This window comes from Leuresthes tenuis, unplaced genomic scaffold, assembly GCF_036924035.1.
Source record: "Leuresthes tenuis unplaced genomic scaffold, fLeuTen1.0.hap1 SCAF_6, whole genome shotgun sequence".
Classification (NCBI taxonomy): Eukaryota; Metazoa; Chordata; class Actinopteri; order Atheriniformes; family Atherinopsidae; genus Leuresthes; species Leuresthes tenuis.
Genome location: NW_027325360.1, coordinates 31,785,400 through 31,812,413, shown reverse-complemented (window position 1 = coordinate 31,812,413; position 27,014 = coordinate 31,785,400). Strand labels below are relative to the sequence as shown.

At 42.4% G+C, this 27,014-nt stretch overlaps 4 non-coding genes across 4 annotated transcripts; 2 read left to right on the top strand and 2 right to left on the bottom strand.

Annotated features, from left to right (window-relative positions):
* The first annotated feature begins 1,046 nt into the window (after positions 1-1,046).
* Positions 1,047-1,160, top strand: LOC140310576 (U5 spliceosomal RNA). Its single transcript, XR_011916632.1, has one exon. It is a non-coding gene; the product is annotated as a U5 spliceosomal RNA (small nuclear RNA).
* A 308-nt stretch (positions 1,161-1,468) lies between these two features.
* LOC140310441 (U2 spliceosomal RNA) lies at positions 1,469-1,652 on the top strand. Its single transcript, XR_011916511.1, has one exon. It is a non-coding gene; the product is annotated as a U2 spliceosomal RNA (small nuclear RNA).
* Positions 1,653-4,702: 3,050 nt separating this feature from the next.
* Positions 4,703-4,816, bottom strand: LOC140310764 (U5 spliceosomal RNA). The gene has a single exon (XR_011916804.1). It is a non-coding gene; the product is annotated as a U5 spliceosomal RNA (small nuclear RNA).
* Positions 4,817-19,008: 14,192 nt separating this feature from the next.
* On the bottom strand, positions 19,009-19,124 carry LOC140310821 (U5 spliceosomal RNA). The gene has a single exon (XR_011916856.1). It is a non-coding gene; the product is annotated as a U5 spliceosomal RNA (small nuclear RNA).
* Between the last annotated feature and the right edge of the window lie 7,890 nt (positions 19,125-27,014).

The following is a 27,014-nucleotide window of genomic DNA, read 5'->3' as shown; positions in this document are numbered from 1 at the left end:
CTATCACTATGAATTAGTGATCTATTATCAATAAGGATACTTCTACAAGGACTTCTTATGTTGTCAGTTGCTATATATGAATAAGTGGGTAGCTACTGACAAGCATTAAGCATGTCACACAGCCCAAACATATAACATTTCAGGACACACCACACAGTTAACAACCACAGTGAAGCGTGTCAAAGCCCAAACATGTAACATTCAAGAGGACACTTACACAACACATTCAAATCAAACAGGCAGACAACATACAAGAACATATACCCCAGCCGGCATTGCTCCCTGCCTATTTTCGTACAGCACACTATGTGTGCGCACACCTTTATTCACAAACTCTTCAACTTATACTCTTTTACCGAAGCTGCTACAGCTCGATTGGCCGAATACCCTTTGATCCTATTTCAGTGAATTTGACATCTGCCTTACATATAACAGATTAGCGGTTTAGCAGTTTTAATTTAGTTTGAGTGAAGGAATTCATTTTATAGCAAAATCCGAAATCGTGAAGAACTCATGAAAGTAAGCTTATTCTCGGATTCCTGAAACTTTAGATTTGCTCTTTCTTTTACTGCAAAGTACAACGTTGTTTTTTTTGTTTAAATCTTTCTAGACATGGTAAATATTAAGGACAAAGCAGTTTTCACATAGTTTGAGTGAAGGAATTCATTTTATAGATAAAATCCCAAGAGTCTGCTGAGAAAAGAGAGTGAATGTGAAGTAGACTTTAACACGGCTATGGGAGCGAGCCGAGTGTGGGCTAACCGGGAGAATTGCTTGAAAGAAACGCGACACCGAATGAGCGGTCAGAACAAAGCCTCAATACGGGATTCTCGTGGTGTTTTTGTTGCTGCCTTGTCTTTTGCATAGAGTAAAAGACAAGGCAGCCATCGAATAGGGCCCGATTGTTCCTACTTGGTCAGCCGAGGAGCAAGGGGGGGGGGGGGGGGGGGGGGGGGGGGCAAGCGTCTCAACCAAGCAAAGCTCACCATGGGGAAGGTGGCTATACCAACTAGCCTGATGCCCTGCTCCCGCAGTGACGGATAATCGTACTCTGGTTTCTCTTCATAACATACAAGTCTTTCGCCTTTTACTAAAGACTTCCGTGGAGAGCAGCACTAATGAGTTGTTTCTATTATTGGCAGGCTTTACCTTTGCGGGTGAAGCCCTTTCTGTCTGTGCAAAAGAAATCTTGCTACTTTGCAGAGTGACTTCTCTGAGTAGAGTCGCCTTACTTGTTGCGACTGTGCCGATGTTCGAAGCTGGAGTGCAAAGTTGTTGCTTGAATGGTGCTTGCTGGAGCATGCGGGAGTGCAAAGTTATACCATTTAAAAGGGCTGAAGAGTGCTCAGTGCAGCGGGTGGGCGGAGGTGCAACGTGACACTCTGGCCACCTATGGCCATAAAAAGAACATTGCTACAAGTGCGCATTGTGCCAGCAAGGGCCCTCGGACCTGAAACAGTGGACAGTTATCGCTTCTCGGCCTTTTGGCTAAGATCAAGTGTAGTATCTGTTCTTATCAGTTTAATATGTCCTCTATACGAGGACAACATATTAAATGGATTTTTAAGAATAGGAGTTGAAAAAGAAGCTTGCTCCGTTCACTCCAAGCCTCGACCCGGTACTGCAGTGCCGCTGGGAACGGTGCGCTCTCCTCTGCTCTTGTGAAAAAGCAAACAGCGGTGCAGGATGGAAGTTTCAGGGAGCCCAAGATGAAACTTTCTTTTAATCTGCTGAGAAAAGAGAGTGAATGCGAAGTGGACTTTAACACGGCTCTGGGAGCCGTCTCAACCAAGCAAAGCTCACCAAGTAGGAACAATCGGGCCCTTTTCGATGGCTGCAACACCTGAAAGAGATATTGATGCGAGACCCGATCAAATGCTTTTTCAAAGTCTAAATTTAAGATGACAAGCCGGGTGTTTCTGTCTCTAGCGTAATCAATGATGTCTCGAATCAGTACGAGGCTGTCGGTGAGTTGTCTCCCTGAGATGGCACAAGTTTGGTCTGGGTGAATTACCTCCTCTAAAACAGAGGACATCCGTGTCGCTAAAACCTTGCTAAAAAGTTTACAGTCAAAGTTTAAAAGTGTGATGGGCCTCCAATTCTTTAGGTCAGTCTTATCATTTTTTTTATAAAGTAGAGTCACTATTCCCACTCTAAAACTGTCAGGCAGTCGGTCGAGTTTTTCAAAATCTTTAAAAACATCTAAAATGTCTGATGATAAAAGGTCCCAATAGGTCAGATAGAATTCTGCAGGAAGCCCGTCTAAACCCGGAGCTCGACTTCTCTTAAAACCTGTTAGGCATTTTTTTAACTCTAAAGCAGTAAAATTCTGTGTCAAGTGTGCATTCTCTTTTACGGTTTTGTCAACGAATTTTAAGATTTCTGCCGATGTTTCCAAGTGCACTGGTTTCTCTTTGTACATGTTACTATAAAAGGTATGTACAGTTTCAATCATCTCTTGTGTGGATTTTGTTAAAAACCCATCTTCTCTTTTTAGATTTTGAATACACTCCTTTTTATTTATAACTTTCTTTATTTTTCACCTTCCTCAATTTCCTGCTCCCTGCTTCTTACAAAAATTCCTTTACTCTTTATTTCTGCTGAAACTGACATTTCCTTTTTGACATCTTTGATTTCTTCTTTAAAGTCTATGCCACACTGATTTAGTTTAAAGTAGCGCTGTAAGCGTTTATGTAGTCCCATCATACATCTATTCTCTTTCCTTTTTTTACGTTTACCTTGCTGTTTAAAAAAAGTCTGGGTCGTTTCCTTCACCATTTCCCACCATTGTGCATGTGTTTCGTAGAGGTCTTGAAGGGTCTGCCACTCTTTATAACATTCCCTGTACTGACTGACTATGATTTCATCCTCCAACAGGGAACAGTTGAGTTTCCACAGACCACTTCCTACCGTCACACCAGAAGGGGGTGAAAGGGTGCAGGAGAGCATAAGGTGGTCTGAAAAGAAAACAGGGGTTAATCTAACATCAGTGGGTGGGCAATCTCTAGTAAAGAAATAATCAATGCGAGAGGCTCTGGTGCCATCATGACTAAACCAGGTGAAGCCCTCCTCTCTGGGATGCATGGTTTTAAAACAGTCAGTAAGCTTAAAATCCCTGCATATGCCCTGAAGTAAAATCGAAGTCTTATCCACTTTAAAATCTACCCCTGCTCTTTTTCTATCTTTCCTGCTCAAGATACAGTTAAAACCCCCTCCTACAACTAAAGGTACTTGCCCTAGCATGTAAAGCTGTATATCTTCTAAAAGGTCATACCTTTCATTTTTTCCATTGAAACCATAAATATTTAAGAGGTTAAAGTTTTGCCCCATAAAATTCAAGTGTGCTAAAAGTGCCCGTCCGTCTCTCACCACTGTGCTACCTTTCACCAGAACATGCAGATTTTTAATTAGAATGGCCACACCATCATTTTTATTTTGATTTGAGCCACTCCATATCGATAAATGGGGCCACATTTCCTCCCATTGTCTATGGTTTTTTAAAAAAGGTAGTCCACATTCTTGTATTAAAAACACATCTGATTTTATGGAGTCTAAGAAGGATAAAATACTCTGGGCTCTTGTCTTTGATTTCACACTTCTCACATTTAGTGTTGAGAAGGTGAGAACCATTAAAAGCATAAAGGAAAGTAGGTATGTCATTTTCGTTTTTCTAAGTTATCAAAACAAATTACACACAGGTTATTTCTTGGGAAACTAGCTCTTCCTTCATTTCTTTAGGTGAAAAGTGAGTAGGGTGATCTATATTTCCTTTTTGGACTCTCGGTGTTGGCCTCTGACGCAATGTTGCATTTAACTTTGAGTCCCTGGGGGTTGATTGCAGAGCTGAAGTTAAAAAGGAGACCTCATTTGGTGAGTCGGAGGGGAAGACTCTAGGTTCTTCCACTGAAGAACTGTCTGAAAGGGACCTAACCCTTCCCCTCTTCTCTGATACCACTGGGGAATCAGAGGCTCAGATGCCGTCCTCTTCGGCTGTTGACCTTCAGGGAGGTGAGTATCTTCACTAGACTCACCTGTCTGCTCTTCCTCCTCATTTAGCGTAGCTCCACCCTCTGCCTGTGAATTCTCACAGACTTCAACACTGAGTGGTGAGGCCTCTACAGACCCCTCCCCTTTTTGCTCCTCACTTCCAATCCAAGCTTTTGGCGGGAAGTTTGAATTTATTGGGTCAACCTCTTCACTTTGTTCACCAACTGCCACCTTTGGTCCTTCTCTTTGTTGGCTTGACTGTGGCTTTACCGTCTTTAATTTGTTGGCAAAAGATTTAGGGCAATCTCTGAAGAGGTGATTTAATTCTCCACAGAGATTACATTTCCTGCCATTTGGACACTCTCCAAAAGTTTGCCCAATTTCTCTGCTCTTCCCACATAACACCTTGGTACAAGCCTCAACCAGGTGCCCATGCTCACCACACTTGCGGCAGAACTTGGGCTGCCCCTGGTAGTGGATGTAACCTCGGTTTTCAAGGTGGCCAGAGTGTCGCCCACCCGCTGCACTGAGCACTCTTCAGCCCTTTTAAATGGTATAACTTTGCATTCCCGCACGCTCCAGCAAGCACCATTCAAGCAACAACTTTGCATTCCAGCTTCGAACATCGGCACAGTCGCAACAAGTAAGGCGACTCTACTCAGAGAAGTCACTCTGCACAGTAAGAAGATTTCTTTTGCACAGACAGAAAGGGCTTCACCCGCAAAGGTAAAGCCTGCCAAAAATAGAAACAACTCATTAGTGCTGCTCTCCACAGAAATCTTTAGTAAAAGGCGAAAGACTTGTATGTTATGAAGAGAAACCAGAGTACGATTATCCGTCACTGCGGGAGCAGGGCATCAGGCTAGTTGCCATAGCCACCTTCCCCATGGTGAGCGTTGCTTGGTTGAAACGCTTGCCCCTGTGCAATCGACAAGGCAGCAACAAAAACACCACGGGAACACCGTATTGAGGCTTTGTTCTGACCGCTCATTCGGTGTCGCGTTTCTTTCAAGCAATTCTCCCGGTTAGCCCACACTCGGCTCGCTCCCAGAGCCGTGTTAAAGTCTACTTCGCATTCACTCTCTTTTCTCAGCAGACTCTTGGGATTTTATCTATAAAATGAATTCCTTCACTCAAACTATGTTAAAACTGCTTTGTCCTTCATATTTACCATGTCTAGAAAGATTTAATCAAAAAAAAAACAACGTTGTACTTTGCAGTAAAAGAAAGAGCAAATCTAAAGTTTCAGGAATCCGAGAATAAGCTTACTTTCATGAGTTCTTCACAATTTCGGATTTTGCGATAAAATGAATTCCTTCACTCGAACTAAATTAAAACTGCTAAACCGCTAATCTGTTACATGTAAGGCAGATGTCAAATTCACCGAAATAGGATCTAAGGGTATTCGGCCAATCGAGCTGTAGCAGCTTTGGTAAAAGAGTATAAGTTGAAGAGTTTGTGAATAAAGGTGTGCGCACACATAGTGAGCTGTAGGAAAATAGGCAGGGAGCAATGCCGGCTGGGGTATGTGTTCTTGTATGTTGTCTGACTGTTTGATTTGAATGTGTTGTGTAAGTGTCCTGTTGAATGTTACATGTTTGGGCTTTGACACTTCACTGTGGTTGTTAACTGTGTGGTGTGTCCTGAAATGTTATATGTTTGGGCTGTGTGACATGCTTAATGCTTGTCAGTAGCTACCCACTTATTCATATATATAACAACTGACAACATAAGAAGTCTGGACATACTTTGATAGTAGTTGTAGAAGTATCCTTATTGATAATAGATAAACTAATTCATAGTGATAGAACAGTAGATGAACAGGTGCCTGCACATGTCTCACGAAAATAAAATGGGTTTATGATTGCTGACGGCAGAGCAATACTGCCAAACTTATGAGTTCTTGTGGCAAACTTGATTCAGTGTCTTGACGTGTATACGCTGTTTCGCTGACTTGATTGTCACAAGAAACAAAGTGTGTTTGATAAGATCCGACCATTTTATTACGGGAGGATCAGTATGTATGGATTCTGATGTGACTGATAAACCCATTCGTATCGTAAGCATAATCTAATACGTGAGACAACGCCCTGGCACACAATCAAAAAAAAAAAGAGAGAGCGGTTTTGTGTCCCCACAGTCCATAATGTAGAAAAGAGAGAAAAAAGCCTTTCTGATTTGGTGTGTGTGCTCACAGTGCAGAGTGTAGAGAAAAGAGAGAAAAGAAAGCCATTTTGGTGTCACGGGTGTTGTGACTTACACACACACATTTCTGAATTGAGAAAGGAAATTATTTTAGAGGAAGCACTAGAGTTTAGATCCCACATTTGTTGATACGCATTCATTTATTTCTTCACTTCTGATGAAGTTTCAACAATAAACAACAAACTTTGTATTATGAGAAAGAACCAGACTCATTCTTCAGGAATCCGAAAATAAGCTCTATTTTACGAGTTATGCACGAATTCGGATTCTCCTATAAAACGAATTCCTTAACTCTAACCAAGTTAAGACTGCTTTGTCCTTCATATTTATTCATGTCTAATCAAGTTTCAACGATAAACAACGTTGTACTTTGTAGAATGAGAAAGAACTTCTTCAGCAATAAGCATCTCTCGACATATGACGAAATACAGATTTTGCTATAAAATTAATTCCTTCTATCAGCCTGACTTAAAACTGTTTGTCCTCCTTATTTATCCACTTCAAATCAAGTTTCAACAATTAAAAAAATGTTGTAGTTTGAGAAAAAACAACTTAATCTTAAGCAATCAGTAGGGTAAGAAAGGGTAAGAAAAGGTGCCAAATGCCAACCATACATCACTAAAAGGTGGAGCGGAAGTATTCGGCTGCAAGTAGGTGCGAATGCCTGACAATGTATGATCAAAAGAGGGAGCGGAGGTTTTCGGCTGCAAGGTCTGAATGTCCAACCATAATTTGTAAAAACCGGGGAAGAAAAGGCTCGAAAGCCCGACTATACACCATCAAAAGCGGGAGCGGAGGTGTTCGGCTGCAAGTAGGTGTGAATGTTCGACCACAATTTGTAAAAAGCGGGTAAGAAAAGGTTCGAATGCCCGACTATATATTAACCAAAGCAGGAGGAGAGGTCTTCGGATAAGAGTGGGTGAGAATTTACAACCATAATCTATAAAATGCGGTGAAAAAAAAGGTGTGAATACCCCATAGAACACTAAAAGGTAGAGCGGAAGTGTTCGGCTGCAAGAAGGTGTGAATATCTGACCATAGTTTGTAAAAAGCGGGTAAGAAAAGGTTCGAATGCCCGAACATACACCATCAAAGGAGGGAGCGGAGGTGTTCCGCTGTAAGAAGGTGTGAATGTCCGACCATAGTTGGCAAAAAGCAGGTAAGAAAAGGTTAAAATACCCGATTGTACACAATCAATAGCGGGAGCAGAGTTGTTCCGCTACTAAAAGGTGTGAAAGTCCGACCATGGTTTGTAAAAAGCGGGTAAGAAAAGGTGCGAATGCCCGACAATGTATGATCAAAAGAGGGAGCGGAGGTTTTCGGCTGAAACAAGGTCTGAATGTCCATCCATATTTTGTAAAAATCTGGGAAGAAAAGGCTCGAAAGCCCGACTATACACCATCAACAGCTGGAGCGGATGTGTTCAACTGCAAGAAGGTCTGAATGTCCATCAATAATTGCCAGAAAACATGGAAGAGAATTTTCGAATATCAAACCGCACATGATCATAAGCGGGAGAGGAGGTGTTCAAATGCAAGAAGGTGTGAATGTCCGCCCATAATTACTGCAAAATGGGTAAGAAAAGTTACGAATGCCCAACCATACATGATCCTAACAGGGAGCGGAGGTGTTTGGCTGCGACAAGGTGTGTATGTCCACCCATAATTAATGAAAAGCGGGCAACAAGTAGGTTTGAATAACCATCATCAAAAGCAGGAGTGGATGTGTTCGGCTACAAGAAGGTTTGAATGTCTGATCATAGTTTGTAAAAAGCGGGTAAGAAAAGGTTCGAATGCCCGAACATACACCATCAAAGGAGGGAGCGGAGGTGTTCCGCTGTAAGAAGGTGTGAATGTCCAACCATAATTGGCAAAAAGCAGGTAAGAAAAGGTTAAAATACCCTATTGTACACAATCAATAGCGGGAGCAGAGTTGTTCCGCTACTAAAAGGTGTGAAAGTCCGACCATGAATTGTAAAAAGCGGGTAAGAAAAGGTGCGAATGCCCGACAATGTATGATCAAAAGAGGGAGCGGAGGTTTTCGGCTGAAAGAAGGTCTGAATGTCCATCCATAATTTGTAAAAATCGGGGAAGAAAAGGCTCGAAAGCCCGACTATACACCATCAACAGCTGGAGCGGAGGTGTTCAGCTGCAAGAAGGTCTGAATGTCCATCAATAATTGCTAGAAAACATGGAAGAGAATTTTCGAATATCAAACGGCACATGATCATAAGCGGGAGAGGAGGTGTTAAAATGCAAAAAGGTGTGAATGTCCACCCATAATTACTGCAAAATGGGTAAGAAAAGGTACGAATGCCCAACCATACATCATCAAAAGCAGGAGTGGATGTGTTCGGCTACAAGAAGGTTTTAATGTCCGACCATAGTTTGTAAAAAGCGGGTAAGAAAAGGTTCGAAAGCCCGAACATACACCATCAAAAGAGGGAGCGGAGGTGTTCCACTGTAAGAAGGTGTGAATGTCTGACCATAGTTGGTAAAAAGCGGGTAAGAAAAGGTGAAAATACCCGACTGTACACAATCAATAGCGGGAGCGGAGTTGTTCGGCTACTAAAAGGTGTGAAAGTCCGACCCTGGTTTGTAAAAAGCGGGTAAGAGAAGGTGCGAATGCCCGACAATGTATGATCAAAAGAGGGAGCGGAGGTTTTCGGCTGCAAGAAGGTCTGAATGTCCAACCATAATTTTGTAAAAACCGGGGAAGAAAAGGCTCGAAAGCCCGACTATACATCATCAAAAGCGGAAGCGGATGTGTTCAGCTGCAAGGAGGTCTGAATGTCCATCAATAATTGCTAGAAAACATGAAAGAAAATTTTCGAATATCAAACTGCACATGATCATAAGCGGGAGAGGAGGTGTTCAGCTGCAAGAAGGTGTGAATGTCTACCCATAATTACTGAAAAATGGGTAAGAAAAGGTTCGAATGCCCGAATATACATCATCAAAAGCGGAAGCGGAGGTGTTCGGCTGCAAGAAGGTGTGAACGTCCGACCAAAGTTTGTAAAAAGCAGTGAAGAAAAGTTTCGAATATCCAACCAAACATAATCAAAAGCGGGAGCAGAGCTGTTCGACTGCAAGTAGGTGTGAATGTCAGATCATAATTTGCAAAAAGCTGATGAGAAAGGGTGAGAATGCCCGACTATACACCATCAAATGCGGGAGCGGAAGTGTTCGGCTGTGAGTAGGTGTGAATGTCAAACCATAATTGCTGAAAAATGTGTTAGAAAAGACTAGAATGCCGGACCATACATCATCAAAAGCGGGAAAAGTGGTGTTCGGCTGCAAGTAGGTGTGAATGTCCAGCCATAATTACTCACAAACCGGTAAGAAAAGGTAGTATTGCCAGACCATACATTATCAAAACAGGGAGCGGAGGTGGTTCAGCTGCAAGGTTTGAATGTCTGACTAAAGTTTATAAAAAGCGGGTAAGACAAGGTGCGAATGCCTGACAATATATGATCAAATGAGGGAGCGGAGGTTTTCGGCTGCAAGGTCTGAATGTACAACCATAATTTGTAAAAAGCGGGTAAGAAAAGGTTTGAATGCCCGACTATATATTAACAAAAGCAGGAGGAGAGGTCTTCGGATGAGTGGGTGAGAATTTCCAACCATAATCAATAAAATGCGGTGAAAAAAAAGGTGTGAATACCCCATAGAACACTAAAAGGTGGAGCAGAAGTGTTCGGCTGCAAGAAGGTGTGACTGTTCGACTATATTTGGTGAAAAGCAGGTGAAGCAAGGTCTGAATGCCCAACCTTACATCATCAAAAACGAGATCAGAGGTGTTTGGCTGCAAGAAGGCCATAGTTTGCCAAAAGCGGGTAAGCTGCGAATGACCGACTAAATATCAAAAAAAGTGGGGGCGGAGGTTTTCGGATGCAAGTGGGTGTGAATATCCCACCATACAAGTATGGTGGTGAGGAAGCTGTGAATGGCCGACCATAGTTTGGAAAAAGCGGGTAAGAAAAGGTTTGAATGCCCGAACATACACCATCAAAAGAGGGAGCGGAGGTGTTCCGCTGTACGAAGGTGTGAATGTCCGACCATACTTGGTAAAAAGCGGGTAAGAAAAGGTTAAAATACCCGACTGTACACAATCAATAGCGGGAGCGGATGTGTTCGGCTACAAGAAGGTGTGACAGTCCGACCATGGTTTGTAAAAAGCGGGTAAGAAAAGGTGCGAATGTCCGACAATGTATGATCAAAAGAGAGAGCGGAGGTTTTCGGATACACGAAGGTTTGAATGTCCTACCATAGTTTGTAAATAGCGGGTAAGAAAAGGTTCGAATGCCCGACTATACACCATAAAAAGCGGGAGCGGAGGTGTTCCGCTGTAAGACGGTGTGAATGTCCGACCATAGTTGGTAAAAAGCGGGTAAGAAAAGGTTAAAATACCCGACTGTACACAATCAATAGCGGGAGCGGAGTTGTTCGGCTACAAGAAGGTGTGAAAGTCCGACCATGGTTTGTAAAAAGCAGTTAAGAAAAGGTTCGAATATCCAACCAAACATAATCAAAAGCGGGAGCAGAGCTGTTCGACTGCAAGTATGTGTGACTGTCCAGCCATAATTACTCACAAACGGGGGAAGAAAAGGTAGTATTGCCAGACCATACATGATCAAAACAGGGAGCGGAGGTTCAGCTGCAAGGTGTGAATGTCTGACTATAGTTTGTAAAAAGCTGGTAAGACAAGGAGCGATGTCCCGACATTGTATGATCAAAAGCGGGAGCGGAGGTGTCCAGCTGTGAGTAGGTGTGAATGTCCGACCATAATTGCTGAAAAATGTGTTAGAAAAGGTAAGAATACTGGACCATACATCATCAAAAGCGGGAGAGGTGGTGTTCGGCTGCAAGAAGGTGTGAAAGTCCAACAATGGTTTGTAAAAAGCGGGTAAAAAAAGGTTCGAATGCCCGAATATACATCATCAAAAGCGGAAGCGGAGGTGTTCGGATGCAAGAAGGTGTGAACGTCAAACCAAAGTTTGTAAAAAGCAGTGAAAAGCGAGAAAAAGCATTTCGTGAGTTCTGCATGATTTGGGATTTTGCTTATAAAATGCATTACTTCACTCAAACTATGTTAAAACTGATTTGTCCTTCATATTTACCATGTCTAGAAATATTTAAAAAAAAAAAACAACGTTGTACTTTGCAGTAAAAGAAAGATCAAATCTAAAGTTTCAGGAATCCGAGTATAAGCCTGCTTTCATGAGTTCTGCACGATTTCGGATTTTGCTATAAAATGAATTGCTTTGCTCAAACCAAGTTAGAACTGCTTTGTCCTTCCATATTCATCAATGTCTAGATCGACTTCAACAAAGAAAAACATTGGACTTTGAAGTAGAAGAAGTTGAAATCCATCTACACATTGATAAATATGAAGGACAAAGCAGTTCCCACTTGCCCATAAGAAAAGAAGCTTATTCTCGGATTCCTGATCCTTCAGTGTTGCTCTTTCTTCTACTGCAAAATACAATGTTGTTCTTTGTTGAAGTCGATCTAGACATTGATAAATATGAAGGAAAAAGCAGTTTTAACTTGGTTTGAGTGAATGAATTCATTTTATACATAAAATCCGAAATCGTGCAGAACTCATGAAAATAAGCTTATTCTCGGATTCCTAAAACTTTTGATTTGCTCTTTCTTTTATTGCAAAGTACAACGTTGTTTTTTTGTTTAAATCTATCGAGACATTGATAAATATGAAGGTAAAAGCCGTTTTAACATAGTTTGAGTGAAGGAATTGATTTTATAGATAAAATCCCAAATCATGCAGAACTCCTCAAAAGGGAGGTATGGCTTAATCACAAGTGTGGCTCTTTCTCATTCAGGGTAATATGAGGAAGTTTATGCTTGAAATATATGTAGAAATGGGTACATATGAAGGACAAAGCAGTGTTAACTTAGTTTGAGTGAAGGAATTCATTTTATACATAAAATCCCAAATCATGCAGAACGTATGAAAAGAAGCTTATTCTCGGATTCCTGATCCTTCAGTTTTGCTCTTTCTTCTACTGCAAAATACAATGTTGTTCTTTGTTGAAGTTGATCTAGACATTGATAAATATGAAGGAAAAAGCAGTTTTAACTTGGTTTGAGTGAATGAATTCATTTTATACATAAAATCCAAAATCGTGCAGAACTCATGAAAATAAGCTTATTCTCGGATTCCTAAAACTTTTGATTTGCTCTTTCTTTTATTGCAAAGTACAACGTTGTTTTTTTGTTTAAATCTATCAAGACATTGATAAATATGAAGGTAAAAGCCGTTTTAACATAGTTTGAGTGAAGGAATTAATTTTATAGATAAAATCCCAAATCATGCAGAACTCCTCAAAAGGGAGGTATGGCTTAATCACAAGTGTGGCTCTTTCTCATTCAGGGTAATATGAGGAAGTTTATGCTTGAAATATATGTAGAAATGGGTACATATGAAGGACAAAGCAGTGTTAACTTAGTTTGCGTGAAGAAATTCATTTTATACATAAAATCCAAAATCGTGCAGTACTCATGAAAATAAGCTTATTCTCGGATTCCTAAAACTTTTGATTTGCACTTTCTTTTACTGCAAAGTACAACGTTGTTTTTTGTTGAAATCTATCTAGACATTGATAAATACCAGCCGAAACTCTGCTGCCGCTTTTGATAATTTATGGTTGGGCATTCTTACCTTTTCTTACCCGCTTTTTACAAATTATGATCTTACATTCACACCTACTTGCAGTCGAACATCTTCTCATCCACTTATGATCATGTGCGGTTGGGCTTTCGCACCTTTTCTTACCCATTTTTCAGTAATTATGGGTGGACATTCAGACCTTCTTGCAGCCGAAAACCTCCGCTCCTCTTTTGATCATACATTGTCGGGCATTCACACCTTGTCTTACCCGCTTTTTACAAACTTTAGTCGGACATTCAAACCTTCTTGCAGCTGAACCACCTCCGCTCCCTGTTTTGATCATATATGGTCTGGCAATAGTACCTTTTCTTACCCGTTTGTGAGTAATTATGGCTGGACATTCACACCTTCTTGCAGCCGAACACAACCTCTACCGCTTTTGATGATATACGGTCCGGCATTCTTACCTTTTCTAACACATTTTTCAGCAATTATGGTCGGAGATTCACACCTACTCACAGACGAACACCTCCGCTCCCACATTTGATAGTGTATAGTCGGGCATTCTCACCCTTTCTCATCAGCTTTTTGCAAATTATGATCTGATATTCACACCTACTTGCAGTCGAACATCTCTGCTCCCGCTTTTGATTATGTTTGGTTGGATATTCGAACATTTTCTTAATGCTTTTTACAAACTTTGGTCGGACGTTCACACCGTCTTGCAGCCGAACACCTCCGCTTCCACTTTTGATGGTATATAGTCGGGCATTCGAGCCTTTTCTTACCCACCTTTTACTTACTATGGTTGGACATTCAAACCTTCTTGTAGCCGAACACATCCGCTCCTGCTTTTGATGATGTATGATTTGGCATTCGCACCTTTTCTTACCCATTTTTCAGTAATTATTGGTCGGACATTCAGACCTTCTTGCAGCTGAACACCTCCTCTCCCACTTATGATTATGTGTGGTTTGATTTTCGAAAATTTTCTTTCATGTTTTCTAGCAATTATTGATGGACATTTAGACCTTCTTGCAGCTGAACACCACCTCTCCCGATTTTGATTATGTATGGACCGGCATTTTTACCTTTTCTAACACATTTTTCAGAAATTATGGTTGGAGATTCACACCTACTCATAGCCGAACAACTCCGCTACCGCATTTGATGGTGTATAGTCGGGCATTCTCACCCTTTCTCATCAGCTTTTTGCAAATTATGATCTGACATTCACACCTACTTCCAGTCGAACACCTCCGCTCCCGCTTTTGATTATGTTTGGTTAGATATTCGAACCTTTTCTTAACTGCTTTTTACAAACTTTGGTCGGACGTTCACAATATCTTGCAGCCGAACACCTCCGCTTCCGCTTTTGATAGTGTATATTCGGAAATACGAACCTTTTCTTACCCGCTTTTTACAAACCAAGGTCGGACTTTCACACCTTCTCTCAGCTGAACAACTCCGCTCCCTCTTTTGATTGTGTACAGTCGGGTAATTTAACCTTTTCTTACCCGCTTTTTACCATCTATGGTCGGACATTCACACCGTCTTACAGCGGAACACCTCCGCTCCCTCTTTTGATGATGTATGGTTAGGCATTCGCACCTTTTCTTACCCATTTTTCAGTAATTATGGGTAGACATTCACACCTTCTTGCAGCTGAACACCTCCTCTCCCGCTTATGATCATGTGCAGTTTGATATTCGAAAATTTTCTTTCATGTTTTCTAGCAATTATTGATGGACATTCAGACCGTCTTGCAGCTGAACACCTCCGCTCCCACTTTTGATGGTGTATAGTCGGGCTTTCGAGCCTGTTCTTCCCTGGTTTTTACAAATTATGGTTGGACATTCAGACCTTCTTGCAGCCGAAAACCTCCACTCCCTCTTTTGATCATACATTGTCGGGCATTCGCACCTTTTCTTACCCGCTTTTTACAAACCATGGTCGGACTTTCACACCTTTTAGTAGCCGAACAACTCCGCTCCCGCTATTGATTGTGTACAGTCGGGTATTTTAACCTTTTCTTACCCGCTTTTTACCAACTATGGTTGGACATTCACACCTTCTTACAGCAGAACACCTCCGCTCCCTGTTTTGATTATGTATGGTTTGACATTCGCACCTTCTCTCACCCGCCTTTTACTATGGTCGGCCATTCACAGCTTCCTCTCCACCATACTTGTATGGTGGGATATTCACACCCACTTGCATCCGAAGACCTCCGCCCCCACTTTTGTTGATATTTAGTCGGTCATTCGCACCTTACCCGCTTTTGGCAAACTATGGCCTTCTTGCAGCCAAACACCTCTGATCTCGCTTTTGATGATGTAAAATTGGACATTCAGACCTTGCTTCACCTGCTTTTCACCAAATATAGTCGGACATTCACACCCACTTGCATCCGAAGACCTCCGCCCCAAATTTTGTTGATATTTAGTCGGACATTCGCACCTTACCCGCTTTTGGCAAACTATGGCCTTCTTGCAGCCAAACACCTCTGATCTCGCTTTTGATGATGTAAGGTTGGGCATTCAGACCTTGCTTCACCTGCTTTTCACCAAATATAGTCGGACATTCACACCTTCTTGCAGCCGAACACTTCCGCTCCACCTTTTAGTGTTCTATCACACCTTTTTTTCACCGCATTTTATACATTATGGTTGGAAATTTTCAACCACTCTCATCCGAAGACCTCTCCTCCCGCTTTTGTTAATATATTTGAACTTTAGTCGGACATTCAAACCTTCTTGCAGCTGAACCACCTCCGCTCCCTGTTTTGATCATATATGGTCTGGCAATACTACCTTTTCTTACCCGTTTGTGAGTAATTATGGCTGGACATTCACACCTACTTGCAGCCGAACACAACCTCTCTCGCATTTGATGATGTATGGACCGGCATTCTTACCTTTTCTAACACATTTTTCAGCAATTATGGTCGGAGATTCACACCTACTCACAGCCGAACAACTCCGCTCCCGCATTTGATGGTGTATAGTCGGGCATTCTCACCCTTTCTCATCAGCTTTTTGCAAATTATGATCTGACATTCACATCTACTTGCAGTCGAACAGCTCTGCTCCCGCTTTTGATTATGTATGGTTGGATATTCGAACCTTTTCTTAACTGCTTTTTACAAACTTTGGTTGGACGTTCACACCTTCTTGTAGCCGAACACATGCACTCCTTCTTTTGATGATGTATGGTTGGGCATTCGCACCTTTTTTTTACCCATTTTTCAGGTATTATGGGTGGACATTCACACCTTCTTGCAGCTGAACACCTCCTCTCCCACTTATGATCATGTGTGGTTTGATTTTCGAAAATTTTCTTTCATGTTTTCTAGCAATTATTGATGGACATTTAGACCTTCTTGCAGCTGAACACCACCTCTCCCGATTTTGATGATGTATGGACCGGCATTTTTACCTTTTCTAACACATTTTTCAGCAATTATGGTTGGAGATTCACACCTACTCACAGCCGAATAACTCCGCTACCGCATTTGATGGTGTATAGTCGGGCATTCTCACCCTTTCTCATCAGCTTTTTGCAAATTATGATCTGACATTCACACCTACTTCCAGTCGAACAGCTCTGCTCCCGCTTTTGAATATATTTGGTTAGATATTCGAACCTTTTCTTAACTGCTTTTTACAAACTTTGGTCGGACGTTCACAATATCTTGCAGCCGAACACCTCCGCTTCCGCTTTTGATGGTGTATATTCGGGCATACGAACCTTTTCTTACCCGCTTTTTACAAACCAAGATCGGACTTTCACACCTTCTCTTAGCTGAACAACTCCGCTCCCTCTTTTGATTGTGTACAGTCGGGTAATTTAACCTTTTCTTACCCGCTTTTTACCATCTATGGTCGGACATTCACACCGTCTTACAGCGGAACACCTCCGCTCCCTCTTTTGATGATGTATGGTTAGACATTCGCACCTTTTCTTACCCATTTTTCAGTAATTATGGGTAGACATTCACACCTTCCAGCAGCTGAACACCTCCTCTCCCGCTTATGATCATGTGCAGTTTGATATTCGAAAATTTTCTTTCATGTTTTCTAGCAATTATTGATGGACATTCAGACCGTCTTGCAGCTGAACTCCTCCGCTCCCACTTTTGATGGTGTATAGTCGGGCTTTCGAGCCTTTTCTTCCCCGGTTTTTACAAATTATGGTTGGACATTCAGACCTTCTTGCAGCCGAAAACCTCCACTCCCTCTTTTGATCATACATTGTCGGGCATTCGCACCTTTTCTTACCCGCTTTTTACAAACCATGGTCGGACTTTCACACCTTTTAGTAGCCGAACAACTCCGCTCCCGCTATTGATTGTGTACAGTCGGGTATTTTAACCTTTTCTTACCCGCTTTTTACCAACTATGGTTGGACATTCACACCTTCTTACAGCAGAACACCTCCGCTCCCTGTTTTGATTATGTATGGTTTGACATTCGCACCTTCTCTCACCCGCCTTTTACTATGGTCGGCCATTCACAGCTTCCTCTCCACCATATTTGTATGGTGGGATATTCACACCCACTTGCATCCGAAGACCTCCGCCCCCACTTTTGTTGATATTTAGTCGGTCATTCGCACCTTACCCGCTTTTGGCAAACTATGGCCTTCTTGCTGCCAAACACCTCTGATCTCGCTTTTGATGATGTAAGGTTGGGCATTCAGACCTTGCTTCACCTGCTTTTCACCAAATATAGTCGGACATTCACACCTTCTTGCAGCCGAACACTTCCGCTTTTAGTGTTCTATGAGGCATTCACATATTTTTTTTCACCGTATTTTATAGATTATGGTTGGAAATTCTCACCCACTCTCATCCGAAGACCTCTCCTCCCGCTTTTGTTAATATATAGTCGGGCATTCGAACCTTTTCTTATCCGCTTTTTACAAATTATGGTCGAACATTCACACCTACTTGCAGCTGAATACTTCCGCTCCACCTTTTAGGTATGTATGGTTGGCATTTGCACCTCTTTTTATACTGATTGCTGAAGATTAAGTTGTTCTTTCTCAAACTACAAATTTTTTTTAATTGTTGAAACTTGATTTGAAGTGGATAAATAAGGAGGACAAACAGTTTTAAGTCAGGCTGATAGAAGGAATTAATTTTATAGCAAAATCTGTATTTCGTCATATGTCGAGAGATGCTTATTGCTGAAGAAGTTCTTTCTCATTCTACAAAGTACAACGTTGTTTATCGTTGAAACTTGATTAGACATGAATAAATATGAAGGACAAAGCAGTCTTAACTTGGTTTGAGTTAATGAATTCGTTTTATAGGAGAATCCGAATTCGTGCATAACTCATAAAATAGAGCTTATTTTCGGATTCCTGAAGAATGAGTCTGGTTCTTTCTCATAATACAAAGTTTGTTGTTGAAACTTCATCAGAAGTGAAGAAATAAATGAATGCCTATCAACAAATGTGGGATCTAAACTCTAGTGCTTCCTCTAAAATAATTTCCTTTCTCAATTTAGAAATGTGTGTGTGTAAGTCACAACACCCGTGACACCAAAACGGCTTTCTTTTCTCTACACTCTGCACTATGAGCACACACACCAAATCAGAAAGGCTTTTTTCTCTCTTTTCTACATTATGGCACAAAACCGCTCTCTCTCTTTTTTTTTTTTTATCGTGTGCCAGGGCGTTGTCTCACGTATTAGATTATGCTTAAGATACGAATGGGTTTATCAGTCACATCAGAATCCATACATGCTGATCCTCCCGTAATAAAATGGTCGGATCTTATCAAACACACTTTGTTTCTTGTGACAATCAAGTCAGCGAAACAGCGTATACACGTGAAGACACTGAATCAAGTTTGCCACAAGAACTCATAAGTTTGGCAGTATTGCTCTGCCGTCAGCAATCATACACCCATTTTATTTTCGTGAGACATGTGCAAGCACCTGTTCATCTACTGTTCTATCACTATGAATTAGTGATCTATTATCAATAAGGATACTTCTACAACTACTATCAAAGTATGTCCGGACTTCTTATGTTGTCAGTTGCTATATATGAATAAGTGGGTAGCTACTGACAAGCATTAAGCATGTCACACAGCCCAAACATATAACATTTCAGGACACACCACACAGTTAACAACCACAGTGAAGCGTGTCAAAGCCCAAACATGTAACATTCAACAGGACACTTACACAACTCCCGGTAATATAATAGAAACAACTCATTAGTGCTGCTCTCCACGGAAGTCTTTAGTAAAAGGCGAAAGACTTGTATGTTATGAAGAGAAACCAGAGTACGATTATCCGTCACTGCGGGAGCAGGGCATCAGGCTAGTTGGTATAGCCACCTTCCCCATGGTGAGCTTTGCTTGGTTGAGACGCTTGCCCCCCCCCCCCCCTTGCTCCTCGGCTGACCAAGTAGGAACAATCGGGCCCTATTCGATGGCTGCCTTGTCTTTTACTCTATGCAAAAGACAAGGCAGCAACAAAAACACCACGAGAATCCCGTATTGAGGCTTTGTTCTGACCGCTCATTCGGTGTCGCGTTTCTTTCAAGCAATTCTCCCGGTTAGCCGACACTCGGCTCGCTCCCATAGCCGTGTTAAAGTCTACTTCGCATTCACTCTCTTTTCTCTGCAGACTCTTGGGATTTTATCTATAAAATGAATTCCTTCACTCAAACTATGTTAAAACTGCTTTGTCGTTCATATTTACCATGTCTAGAAAGATTTAAACAAAAAAAACAACGTTGTACTTTGCAGTAAAAGAAAGAGCAAATCTAAAGTTTCAGGAATCCGAGAATAAGCTTACTTTCATGAGTTCTTCACGATTTCGGATTTTGCTATAAAATGAATTCCTTCACTCAAACTAAATTAAAACTGCTAAACCGCTAATCTGTTACATGTAAGGCAGATGTCAAATTCACCGAAATAGGATCTAAGGGTATTCGGCCAATCGAGCTGTAGCAGCTTCGGTAAAAGAGTATAAGTTGAAGAGTTTGTGAATAAAGGTGTGCGCACACATAGTGAGCTGTAGGAAAATAGGCAGGGAGCAATGCCGGCTGGGGTATATGTTCTTGTATGTTGTCTGACTGTTTGATTTGAATGTGTTGTGTAAGTGTCCTGTTGAATGTTTGGGCTTTGACACTTCACTGTGGTTGTTAACTGTGTGGTGTGTCCTGAAATGTTATATGTTTGGGCTGTGTGACATGCTTAATGCTTGTCAGTAGCTACCCACTTATTCATATATAGCAACTGACAACATAAGAAGTCTGGACATACTTTGATAGTAGTTGTAGAAGTATCCTTATTGATAATAGATAAACTAATTCATAGTGATAGAACAGTAGATGAACAGGTGCCTGCACGTCTCACGAAAATAAAATGGGTGTATGATTGCTGACGGCAGAGCAATACTGCCAAACTTATGTTTAAATAAGAGAAAGGGTTAGGGTTAATAGAAAAGGTTAAGTTGTAGAAGCGGTCAGCATTTTAACAGCTTCAAAGACCGGTCCCTGTAAGGTAAAGATGGGAAAATAATTAGATGTGTGGGGTGGGGTATTGTTCGACCCCCAGGTTTGAGGGCCAATGGGTGGACAGGGGAGGTGTTTCGAGTAAAGGATAAAAACCCTGAGACAGTCAGTGTGTAGAGAACGACTTTGGGGTGAAATATAGCTGATTCAAGATGCCGAGGACAAGAAGCAGAGTGAGTGTAGAGGATAAATCTACGCAGGCCCCGGAGAGGACGTGTGCTCTGCGGTCTCTCATTTGTGAGACTCCGGTAACGATAATTGAAGATCAGCCCTTGGTACCTAATGCTCCCAAGAAAAGGATGGTGTTTCTGTGCAGAACGCAGCAACCGCCGCCCGTGTCTCTACGGGAAGAATGGTCACTGGAGCCTTATGGACTGCGGGGAAGATGGGGCTATGTGTTCATGTATGAAACAGGTGACCTCTGTCTGTATCAGCTTGACGAGGGTGGTGAGAAGCCGGGACCTCTGACCACTGTGGGTATGCTAACTTCCAACGACTGGGGAGTGTTGAAACTAGCGATACCGCGTCATAGAGAAGGAGGCATGGGCTCGGCTGAGGAGGTGTTAACAGTGAAAGAAGAACCCGAAGAAATCCCGGCAACGTCTGCAGCCAAACGGCCGAGACTGGAGAGTCCGAGACTGAGGAATCCTCTGGATGATGCTGAGCTGGCCAAAACAAGGATGGTTTTCACTGCTGTGTGGCAATCGAAAACAGGCGTTACAGGCCGTTGGTTCTTCCGTGCAAGCCACCGGAAATCTAATGAGAATGAAGACGGGGATCTTTTTGTTCTTGAGTGCTATAACTCTGACTGTGGTGTGTTTAGGACGCTGTTAGCAATACCTCATGCAGCCTGGGTGGAGAAGATGAATGATATAGCGGATCGAGTTTCCACGCTGTTCCGCAGTTGCCAGAACTGGGGTGAGATTCTAGCAGTCAAGAAAACCCTGGCTGTGTAGACCTCCCTCCGCTGAGAACCCTCCTCCTCAACCTCAATAACCACACCCCCTTCAGGTTTATAAGGACACACTCCAGCACAGGTCATACACCGATCAACACGAGGAACAGGATGAGAACTAGCGTCCAGAAGACATACAGGGAGTCCTTCTTCAACATCCACATCACCGCAGTTTGGATCACCAGACAGCGACAGATACTACCTGGAGCCGTATCACCCTCCTTCACCAGCGACTTCGTCTGAGTCTTTCTTCTCCTCCAACTCCTCCTCTTCTCTCGAGATCGAGTTCTCAAACTCGGCGCCTGATGACCGCTGCTTAACGCTCTACCCGATAGGATCCACCGTGGCCGTAACAACGGAGGAAGCTAAATCTAACGAAATGGAGGACTCTCAGCTTCCACCAGGCCAGGGGTCCCCTGCACACACTCAGGATGCCGGAGGAGAGGGTGAGGACGAGTTTGATGGATGGGTCCCCTCAGGTTTCATCAAAGTTGTGAAAACTGCAGTGATACACCTCTTGAACGAGACCATCAAAAAATTTATGATTGAATCATGCTACGGGTGTAGTGTCGATCACCCTAGTTTAGGCCAACATCAGTGCAAGGATGTCCTCGAGGACGACTTTTTTCATGACCATTACTACACTCTGATGCGGAGACTTTATAATCAACGATTCGTTGCTTCCATTCAACATCTTCTAACTGCGCGTAACATTTGTGAAGATGATGCCAGAGTCAGGGCTGTGGCAGAAGCTTACTTGTACGAACTAACTCTGGTGAAACAAATCAACACTTCTATACACGATATGTACGAGCAGTTGATTGGAGATGATGTAAAGAAATTGCAGCAGCTTCAAACCATGACAAAGTTCTGGGAGGGTTAAAAGAGGGGTGTTACATTCCTTCTTTCCATCAGCCGGATGTGTTTAGACTAATATTGTATTCGTGTGATGTTTTTATAACATTTAACTTTTCTTAAATCCTATATTACTAGCATTCCTGCTTTTTGTGATCATTTGTATGTGTGTGTGTGTGTGTGTGTATTATTACACATTAGAGAAAAAATAAAAGGTTGAAATATACTTGCGTTTTGTGTTTTCTGTCATTACAAGCCAGAGTTTGTATAAGGTGAGATGGCTGAAACGAGATTAATGAAAAAGGTTTTCTACGATCCTATCCACCCTGGTAGTTTTGGGGGAGTAGAGAGGTTGCGTAAAGCTGTACAGGACGAAACGGGTAAGAAAGTCGCGTGCGAAAAAGTGCAAGACTTCTTATCAGAGCAAGATGCATATACTCTACATAAACCTGCAAGAATACATTTTCCGAGAAACAGAGTTTTTGTCACCAGCCCCTTAAAACAATTCCAAGCAGATCTCTGCGACATGCAGGCCTTGGCTGAGTACAATGACGGGTATAATTATCTATTAACCGTCATTGACGTGTTTTCAAAAAAGGCTTACGTTCGCACTATGAAGAGAAAAACAGCCGCAGAGGTCGTAAAGGCTTTTGAATCTGTTTTTAGAGAAAGCGAGACCCCTAAAAAACTTCAAACTGATGCCGGGAAAGAATTTTTTAACAAAAAATTTAAGGCATTATTAGAGAACCACAGAGTTGTGCATTTTGCTACTCCGAGCGAGGTAAAGGCATCTGTGATTGAGAGGTTTAACCGCACGTTAAAAACCAGGATGTGGAGATATTTTACTGCTAATAACACACGTCGATACGTCGACGTCCTGCAGGATCTCGTGGAAAGTTACAACCACAGTTACCACACGAGCATCAAAATGAAGCCTGTAGAAGTGACTCTAGAAAACACCTTTAAAGTTTTTCAGAACCTGTACGGCTCTGCACGCGATCGATGCTGCAAGGACTCAAGGATAAAGTTTAAAAAAGGAGATCTTGTAAGAATATCTAAACTGCGAGGTGTGTTTGACAAGAAATATGAACAAAGTTTTACAGACGAAGTGTTTACAGTGACCGAGCAGCTTGCACGATCTCCCCCTGTGTACAAACTCAAAGATTTTGATGGAGAAGCTATTGAAGGTTCATTTTACGCGGAGGAGATTCAAAAAGTTAAACTGAATAAAGACAAGATGTATCAAGTGGAGAAGATATTAAAACGACGCAACATCAGGGGTGTAAAACAGGTTTTTGTCCTTTGGAAAAACTGGCCTGAGAAATTCAACAGCTGGGTCAGAGCCAGTGACCTTCACGAGGTATAAAGGGGGCCATCGCTACTCCTAGCCCGCTACATTACACCATGAACCGAACGGTGGAGGATGAGGGGTTTTATATCACCCTGCCCTCCAACGCTAGTCTCAACGTCTTTAAGAATAATACCAGTTCCAGTTTCCGCGTGGATTTAGCCCAGCATATCGATTTGGAAGGTTCGTGGCAGGTTGCCTTGACGGAGATTTCTTATCCGTACACATGGCATAACGCCCCCAAGGACCAGGCTTTTTTTGAATGGAGGAAAGCGGGGCTGGAAAATTTCTACCGCCACAATATAGGATGGGGACATTTCAAGGATTTGAATCAGCTCAAAGCCGAGATTGAGGGTCACCTTAGAAAAATAGGTTCTGATATTTATTTAGTCGTGAACACGGTGGAAAATAGACTCGTGTATCAGGCAGGTGGCCAGTACCACCTGCGTTTTTATCCACCACTGAGCTACATGCTAGGTGTGGAGCCTGGCAAATGGATCGTGTTTGATAAAAGGAGTGCCCCTTACCCGATGGATTTAAAAGCAGGTTTCTACCAGCTTTACTGTTACAGCGATGTGGTTGCTCCTCAGGTAGTCGGCGATGCTTATGCCCCGCTCTTGCGAACAGCTAGAGTAGAGGGTAAGTTTGGCGATATAATTACGCATACTTTTAACCCGGTCAACTATCTACCTGTAGCAAAGAGGCATATTGAAAACATCCACATAGAGATTAAAACGGATCAAAACACTCCGGTAAATTTTACTTATGGGAAAACCGTTGTGAGACTACACTTCCGACCCGTGATATCACAACGCGTAATGAAATGATGGTCATTCACTCTAATATCACAGAGAGAGTAAGAGGTAATATATATATATATATGAAAACGGGTTGATCACAGACTCATTAGTCACTATCAAACAAACGTTCAGTCAGAGGTCACCTCAGTGTCTGTGTCTGTGTCAGGAGGAGGACGACAAAACAAAGCAACATGGTTCAGATAAACATGAGGGATGATCCTCACCGCTTTGTAAACTATTACCAGAACCAGGTCGGAGGTACCCTGCCTGGTTTTTATGGAGCACCTGTAATGTATGGTCGTGGAATAGGTTCTATATTTTCAAAATTATTTCGCTTCGTAGCCCCCCTTGTTAAAAAAGGTTTTGCTATAGCTAAGCCTCATCTGAAAACAGCAGCTACAAACATTGCCTCAGATGTCATAGGCAAAACCATGAGAAGGATCTCTGGTCCTGCAGAGACGGGAGGACAAGAAGGATCGGGTATCATGGTTCTGTCACGAAGACCAAGAAAGCGGCCGCCGGGTGAACGTGTGAGGAGGTCACAAATAGTGAGGCCGCTCAAAAGAAAGAAGTCAGTTGGAAGGATCAAGCCTAAAGGGAGGAAGTCTGCACGGAGCAGGGATATATTCCACTGAATCATAAATAGAGAGAGAAAGAGAGTGAAACATGGCTCTTTTGCATCACAAATCCCCTGAGTGCACCCTGGCAGAACTGGACTTATTTTCAGTCCCTATGACCCAGCTTTCTATCGAGGATAAGATCTACACGGAAATTATGCCTCTATCCGCTATTACTGAGAATGGTCCGATTGAGTTTTTTATACCGGGAGATTGTGAAAAGTATCTGGATCTCAACGATACCTTGTTACATCTACGCGTGAAGATCACCAATGCAGACGGCACAAACTTGGCGAACGACGCACCTGTGGGTCTCATCAATTATCCTCTCAATACACTATTCAGTCAATGCGATGTTACTCTGGGTGATAGATTAATTTCACAGTCTAGTGCCACCCACCCATATAGAGCTATGATCGAGACTCTGCTAAACTTTTCTGAAGACACGTTAAAGAGTCAGTTCAGCGCTGGTCTTTATTGTAAAGACACAGCCGGCGCCATAGACTCTATAGTAACCAATAATGGGCCAAACAGAGGGCTAAACCAGAGGGCTCTCTGTACAGCTAATTCCAGAGAAGTACACCTATTGGGCCCCCTCCATGGGGATATCTTTTTCTGCGAAAGGCTCCTGCTGAACTCTGTGGATATGAGAGTTAAACTAACCAGAGCCAGTGAGGCCTTCTATCTCATGGGAACCAGAGACTCGACTTACCGATTAATGATATTAGGAGCCTCTCTTTTTATCAAAAAAGTTTTCGTCTCCCCCGCTGTTCGTTTAGGCCACACATCGGCCTTAATGAGAGGAAACGCTCTCTACCCACTGTCACGAGTGAATGTAAAAACATACTCCATCCCTGAAAATTCGAGGATATGCAATCAGGAGAATCTCTTTTTGGGAGCGATGCCTAAATATATTGTTTTAGGTATGGTGCACCACGAGGCATTCACGGGAAGAAGGGACTTGTCACCCTTCAACTTTAAACATATGGATATAGAGTATCTAGCTCTTTGTCAGGATGGTAAACAAGTTCCCGCCAAGGCGTTCCAGCCTCAGTTCAACCAAGGCATTTCAGTCCGGGAATTTTACAATTTGTTCACAGCGACAGGTCGTCATTTAAAAGATCTCCCTCTGAGTATCACACGTGAAGAATTTAACAACGGTTACTCGCTGTTTATCTTTAATCTCAATCCTGGTGAGGATAGCGACGCCTTGTCACCTGTTTCTAATGGGAATTTAAGACTGGAGGCGAGGTTTAGAGTTCCGCTACCTCACACCACAACCCTCATTGTCTACGCATGTTACGATTCCATTTTGGAGATCAACTCAAGAAGACAGGTGCTGGTGGACTATTATTAAAAGAGTAAGCATGAATAACCACCAACTGGAGAGCCTGTTGCACCATCTACTGGGTGACCTATTTTGTGGCGTGTGGGCTAGTGACCAACTCCCCTTGCTCACACAAACGTTTACAAAGCCGGCTTACTTCATTGTGAACACACATCCTTCTCACATGCCTGGGGAGCATTGGCTAGCTCTGACTCTGGAGGAGAACGGTCAAGCCACCTTTTTCGACTCTTACGGGCTACCGCCAGATTTTTCTCACTACCCCTCAGACATTGTGTCATTTCTGAAAGACCGATCCCTGAAGATAACGTACCATAATCGCCAACTTCAGAACACCTTGTCCACCGTGTGCGGTCAGCAGTGCGTTTATTACCTCTGCCACCGGGCGTGCGGAATGTCTCTGCAGCAAGTATTATCCTCCTACAGTGACGATGTTCTTAAAAATGATGTGATGGTATCTAACTTTGTGAAAAAATATCAGAGATGCATCAGAAAGCACAGTGCTACCTCATTTCATCACGGAGCCTGTTCTTTACAGATGTTCAAAGAGTGCTATAAATTGTGAATGCATGAAAGTGATGACTCTGTAGACTCTGAAAATTGGAATCAATAAAAATTTTTTATTGAGAACAAATGACGGTATCATTTTATTCATTTCTTACAGAAATTTATGGTGAAAAGGTAACCCAGCGCGGAGGTTTTATCTTTTTATGCAGACTATGTTCATCTACAGCCT